Source organism: Aulostomus chinensis, chromosome 13, assembly GCF_037954235.1.
Source record: "Aulostomus chinensis isolate RoL2024-O1b breed Wild chromosome 13, RoL_Achi_v1.0, whole genome shotgun sequence".
In the NCBI taxonomy this organism is placed as follows: Eukaryota; Metazoa; Chordata; class Actinopteri; order Syngnathiformes; family Aulostomidae; genus Aulostomus; species Aulostomus chinensis.
In genome coordinates this window covers 23,471,595-23,477,812 of record NC_141332.1, presented here as the reverse complement: position 1 = coordinate 23,477,812, position 6,218 = coordinate 23,471,595, and the positions used below count along the sequence as shown (strand labels likewise).

Sequence of the window (6,218 nt, the reverse complement as noted above, 5' to 3'; positions counted from 1 at the left end):
TTTTTTTGTTTGTAGTTAGTAAATTCGTAATTAAGGATGGGAATAAGTTATATCCTGTTCCCAGCTTTATGATAAACAAATTAATTACATTGTTGGAGTTACATTCTGTTGGACAATTTGTGGGTGTAAAAAAAAAAAAAAATCATAAAATATTTCTTTAAATGGACTCAATTTTATATAGCGCTTTTCTACCTTAGCGGTACTCAAAGCGCTTTACAGTGTCATCTCATTCACACACTGATGGTGGAGCTGCCATGCAAGGCACCAGCCTACTCATCAGGAGCAATTATGGGTTCAGTATCTTGCTCAAGGACACTTTGACATGGTCACCGGGGTCGGGGATCGAACCAGCGACCCTTTGGTTGCTAGACGGCCACTCCACCCCTGAGCCATGCCGCCCATTAAGGTATAATAATACTTCTAGCTTGTACTTTTTGTGGAGATTACGTCTGTCTGTCTCTGTCTCTGTCTCTCTCTCTCTGGCTTGTTAAAGACTTTGTATAAAATCAAGTGTCAAAAACATTTCTTGAAAAAAACAAACAAAAACCCGAAACTCCATAATCTTTTAAAAGACCCACTAACTGAGTGAGACGCCATCCTTAAGTCATTTTGTTTTATGTTGCGATACTTTTTGACTATTTCGACCAGAAATGAGAGACATGTAGTTTGGTTTTTGGAATGTCTTAACAACATGAAAAGGAAAACCTATCTGATCATGTGATTCCGTCAAGATATAATGACATAGAAGACTCTAATAACAGAACAATAGGCTAATGTGTCCACTATTTATTTTTTTATAAACTAATAATCAACCCAATATCAACATGCTAATCTCCCCATGAGGTCGGTTTTATCTGGAGCTTTTGGAACTCATTAGTAGAGATAAATAAACGTCCTGACAACTCTGGGCAAGCCTGTCTGCCGGGGAAGATAATGAGATTTGATCAGTGACAGCTACTTAGCCATGGTTTCAAATGATAAAGAATAAACTCAGATGAACAACTTTATTTAGCTGCTGTCTGTCGGTCCAGCTATTAAAACACCTGTCAATCAATCTGGGAGTTCTATCAGTTTCCTATCATTTTTCATTTCAGCGATGGCGTGACATGCCTGCTTTCATTCCGCGTTCGATTAAAGAAGAACTTCAGGGGAAGAGTCGAATGATTTGAGCCGAAGTGTATGGAACATGAAGAAATTATTTGGCAGAAGTCCAGCCGGTAACAAGCCCATCAAATGTTATTTCTGGTTATAGACACCGCTGGTTTTATGTTAAGTCCATGAGTCATGGATAATGCAGTATTTACTCTACTTAGTAAGACTTTTATATGGCATATGATTTATTCTTGGACAGTACAAAGAAAACTGAACAGAGCTGCGTATTCTTATCAACATTTAGCTCTGCTTTACAGACTCAGAGTTTGATTGTGTTCATTTGAGCAGATTTATTCATCCTCCAGCATCCCTGTTTATTCTTATTCCTGATTTCTGAAGTCGGTGTGGTGTGTTGCTTCCTTTTGTACTTGTTGCCTTTTTCTGAGGGGTTGTCAGCTAATTTTGATGTTGTTTAAGTCACATCTCAGTGTAGGAATATTTGTTTTATTCATTTGATTATTGTTGATCTTGTATTAATTTAGTGTACAAATTCTCAGGTTTTAGTCTCTTTTTCTTCCCTTTGTTTGAATCTACTTTAAATCAAGGGTTTTTTTTTTTACATTAATTTTTTTGGCAACATTAATACTGGACCTGAGAAGCTCAACAATGGCAGTTAACTGGCTTAACCACATCTAAATACCTCTCCCAAATTAATTTCATGTTCGAGTGGAGCTTAGATTGCGTCGCGACAATTGAGGTTAATCCCAATCTGCAGAAGCACGGAAACGACTCATAACTTTTGGCGAAGAGGTACATTGACATCATCATAAAATCTCATCTGTCAGCTCAGAATTTGTGTGCGTGCTCCTCTTCGGAATGACAAATCTCTTACAGTTGACCTGAAATAAATCTTCCTACCACTCCATTTCTATGCCCAAATGTCTCATAAAAATGTTCTTGTCCATCCAAGAATTTCCTGAGAAAATATAGGCTTCAGTTATTTCTCTATGAATCACAACTTCAGATTATATTTGGTTGCGGTCATTTACATAAAAAGTCAATTACAAACTGTCTGTGTCATTTTTAATTTGTTTTATGACTTCGGAACACATAAAAGAACTGAAAAGGAAGCTTTTCTTCTCTCGGTGAAAATATGATTCCACTGCGAGTGCAACGAAGCCGATTTTCCCACAATTTTGATCCATATCTCATTCATCACGTTATGTCAAACAACTTGGGCGGCCTTTTCACATTGATCCCTGCGGTATAATTTTGACTGACAAGGCATTCCATTTGCATGCACAAATTAATCTGCACCATATGTACAGAGATTAATGATTTATGTCACATAGTTCTGGAGTTTGAATCAAGCAACTTGCAAGTGAGCACAAGGAACTTTTTGTGCTGTGTAGTCAAATGCTCAAATATGAGCCATGTGTGTGATGGATAACCAGAAATATGTCAAACTGCATTAAACCAATCAGTTGTAGTATTACACCTGGCATTCAGACCGTAACCTGTAGCTGAAAAGAGTAATATGTTTGGTTTTATTCTTATTCAAATGAAAATAACATCTCTTACAACAGTGGTTGCCACTCCTCCTTTTTTTTGGCCATGTAATATGTCTGTTTTCAATCCAGAGCTTCAGCAGGGCACCAGCATACCTTAGATCCTGACAAGATCAATTGCCTGGACGGGAGTTCAATGGAAGTTGCCAGAGTGAATAAAACATTGATGTAAATCATGATGGATGAAGATAAAACATGGAATTGATGGGATTTTTAAAGCATGTAACATTTTCAAGGGCTCCTAAATGTAGTGCAAGTGTGTGTGTGTGTGTGTGTGTGTGTGTGTGTGTGTGTGTGTGTGTGTGTCTGTGTGTGTGAAGTTGAAATCTCTTGAAAACGGAAACATTCGACATTCTTTAGGCTAAAGAAAACGGTCAAATTCAACCCAATGTTTTCCCTGTAATATCAGATGATAAGTTGTCACGTGGGGACCCCCAGATGTCTTTTCTTTCATTCAGAATGTGCAAATGAATACATTGATTTTAAACTAAAGAAAAAATTGCTGGATTGAGATGAAAGTCATACATTTTTTCTGCCTCAAAACCCTCATTAGAGCAGCACAGTTGACTGGCCATTTTGTAGACTATTGACAGCCATTGGCACAGTCCTAGTTGCTGAGTTCTTCTTTTCATTATTGATCAAGCTCCTTTCTCTCTGCACAGTGCAGCTTCTGTCGGACCTGGAATGGAAATCCATGAACCAGATCATGCACGCAAGAAGCTTTAAGCTTTCAACTGCACAGACCGGCACGTATATCAACTACCAAGTAAGTAGGCGAACAGATGATATGCACAGAGTAGCAGTCCAGCAGATGCTTCCCTTCTTATAATCCACCGCGGTCACAGGTGAAAGTGTAATACTGCACCGATGAAAACTGTCACTGTCGCAGATTTGACCCCCAGAACATAAAATTAGCACCCTGCAGTAAAGGAAACAGGATTTGTGCAGTGAATGCAACAATAGGAGGATGGAGGAGGTTCGTCCCTAAACCAAGATCACCTTTTGTTTGGAAAAGTCCGACAGAATTTCAAATCTTTTGTATTTTTCTACAACATAACAGTTCATCTGATCCTGAGTTTAAACAGAGGTATCAAATGGGGTGTCACAGGCAACCATTCAGCTGAGACAAACTACTTATATGTATTCATGTGCAGTGATTAGTTCAGCTCAATCAAATTAAGCGTCTTGGAAACAGATGAATTAAACTTTTTTTCGACTCTTTTCACAGTGTCGGTGTGAGTGAGGCAAGAAAACATCCGACAAGAAAGATCTGAGATATTTGTCATGTTCTGTTCAGAGTCCGTCTGATGATTGAAATTAAGACAGCAAATTCATCGTAAATATTTGAATAATCTTTCTTATGTTTCTTCATTTTTTTGTTCTTTATATTTCATCTCCATTTAGGAGGTAAATGTTTATGCTCTGCTGCCTTCATTTGACATTTCTAGTTTGTATTGACTGAACTGCACATCCAATTCTCTAGCTCAGCTTGTTACAATAACACATAGCCAATCGTCTAAAAGGTGTAACTAATAGATTACTATGTATACTTTTGCGAATTTCTTCTGTACTTCTATACAGTGGACAGTCCCTACATTTTCAAATTTTGAATATATTGCAGAGTGCACACAGTTTAGCCTCTGACAAGTTGCATTACATAAGATGGAGCACGGTGGATGCAACCGTGGAGAAACTATATAAATTTGAATATAGATAACAGCAACCACTAAAAGCAGGATCAGGTACATTTATTGATGAATGTGGAGCACTTGATTCTCCATCTTGATCCATCGATTCTCATTATGACGCTCGGGTGAGCAGGAGGCAGTATTTGTGTCTTCAAGGTGGCAACAACAGAGCTGGAAAATAACATAATACCTAATTATGATGTGTTATTTCAGAGGTGAGAATCAATCATGTATGAAGATTAAGGCTCTCCTCATGGGACCTGAAGTAGATAAACAGATTAGAAAACGGATGGATGATTCTGCAAACAGTGTGTCGACAGCATACTGTTCTATTTCTCTTTTAAACACGCGATGAAGCAGGCGTATTGCTGCTGTACAGATCTAAGACAGTGGCATTAAAGAGGCTCGTACCTGACTGTAGCCCTGAGGGGTACCACCAGGGGGCTCTGGTTTCAAAGACAAGTTCAGCCAGGGGCAATTAATCTCACTGATATCTGACACTGCTGAGATATCAAACATGAGCATCTATGAAACATCAGGATCTAAACTATTTATAAAAGTTTTACATAGACTGAAGGAAGCCTTGGAGCAGCATTAGCCTGATCTTCTCTAGCTCTGATTTCAACAATAAAAAAGTCATCAGGCATAACAATAGATGCAAAAGATTTCAATTGAATGCACACTTGGAGAAAAGAATGAGTCATTTCTTTCCAGCTTTGTTGTCTGGCATGTTTCCCACCTTCACTGTAAACCACAAGTGACTCCTAGCAGGACCACACAGCACAAGCTGCTGCTGCTGCTGCTGGAGCTGCAGGAGGTGTCAGCTTATTACTGAAGTCATCGCTGTCCTAATAGCTGCAATAATGAGCTGTGATTCGGATTTAGCAAACATGTCTGTTTCCTTGTGTTTCATTTCACCTGAATAAAACTGCTGTTTTGCAGTCTGTGTGACAGATGCATTGTCTAATAGAGACTAATGGAGAGAGGGCATTTGTTTGTTTGACAGTATGTGTCCTGAAAAGCTAAGCAAGTCTAATGGGATTTGGCCAAGAGCCGTCGACTGTGAACTCTCTTATTGTATACATTTCCATCTCAGTGTGCCTGGTGGACACACAGCACTGCGAGCTGGCATGTCTCTGTATGTTCGACGTGACCCAAAAGGTCTGCCTTGTTTCTAATTTCCTCTGTTTATTATATTTCTTTGTATCACAGACTCCACATTTCACAAGACCACCATGGAAGCAGCAATCAAATGCGGACAATGAGACAAAATACCCCGCTTTTACAGACAAAACCTCAAGGGGTGAACGAGTGTGTATGTGTGTGTGAAAAAGAGAGGGATTCCACAATGTGAAGTGCTGACATCTGCTGCAGGCCCTTGCAGGGCTGGAATGTGATACTCTCCTTTAGACAAAGGGGCTTAGCCCTTACAGCAGGCACAAGAAGACCTCTATATGCCCCTCTCTATGGGGGCAACAGAAATGACTGTATCAATGCTGCATGCCTTCTTTCCCAGCCATTAACTCTGATTAAAACCACAAAAACCTTCCTTCATACCTTGATGCTGGAAAGATGGCTGCTCTGCACTTTCTTTGAGGTGGTAGTTTCTGAGCTATGTGAGACTGGGGGTAAATTGCTGCAGCATTGCATCATGTGTCTGGCTCAATGGGTTCAATATGTCTCCAGCTCTGCTTTGATTGTTGTGTCTGTGCTGCAGCAGACTTAGCATACAGCGGGGGGATACTCGGCTGGATTTGGCCAACAATAGGATGGGAGGAACCACATGAAACACAGTTGATGAGGTACAACATTGTGCCGGGAGAGAGGAAATTAGGAACAGAAGGGAGGATTGTTCGGAGCGGTGTCTCTG

General features: G+C 39.7%; 1 protein-coding gene across 20 annotated transcripts in view; it reads left to right on the top strand.

Annotated features, from left to right (window-relative positions):
- The window catches only part of pdgfc (platelet derived growth factor c), a 114,970-nt gene that overhangs the window by 61,664 nt on the left and 47,088 nt on the right, over positions 1–6,218 (top strand). For 16 of the 20 annotated variants that reach the window (XM_086222192.1, XM_086222189.1, XM_086222186.1 and 13 more), the window contains one exon: positions 3,323–3,426. The gene's annotated coding sequence lies outside the window, so the exon portion shown is untranslated. Of the gene's footprint in view, positions 1–1,094; positions 1,218–3,322; positions 3,427–6,218 lie in introns of all 20 variants that reach the window. The other 4 variants (XM_086222190.1, XM_086222171.1, XM_086222178.1 and 1 more) reach the window with 2 other exon arrangements.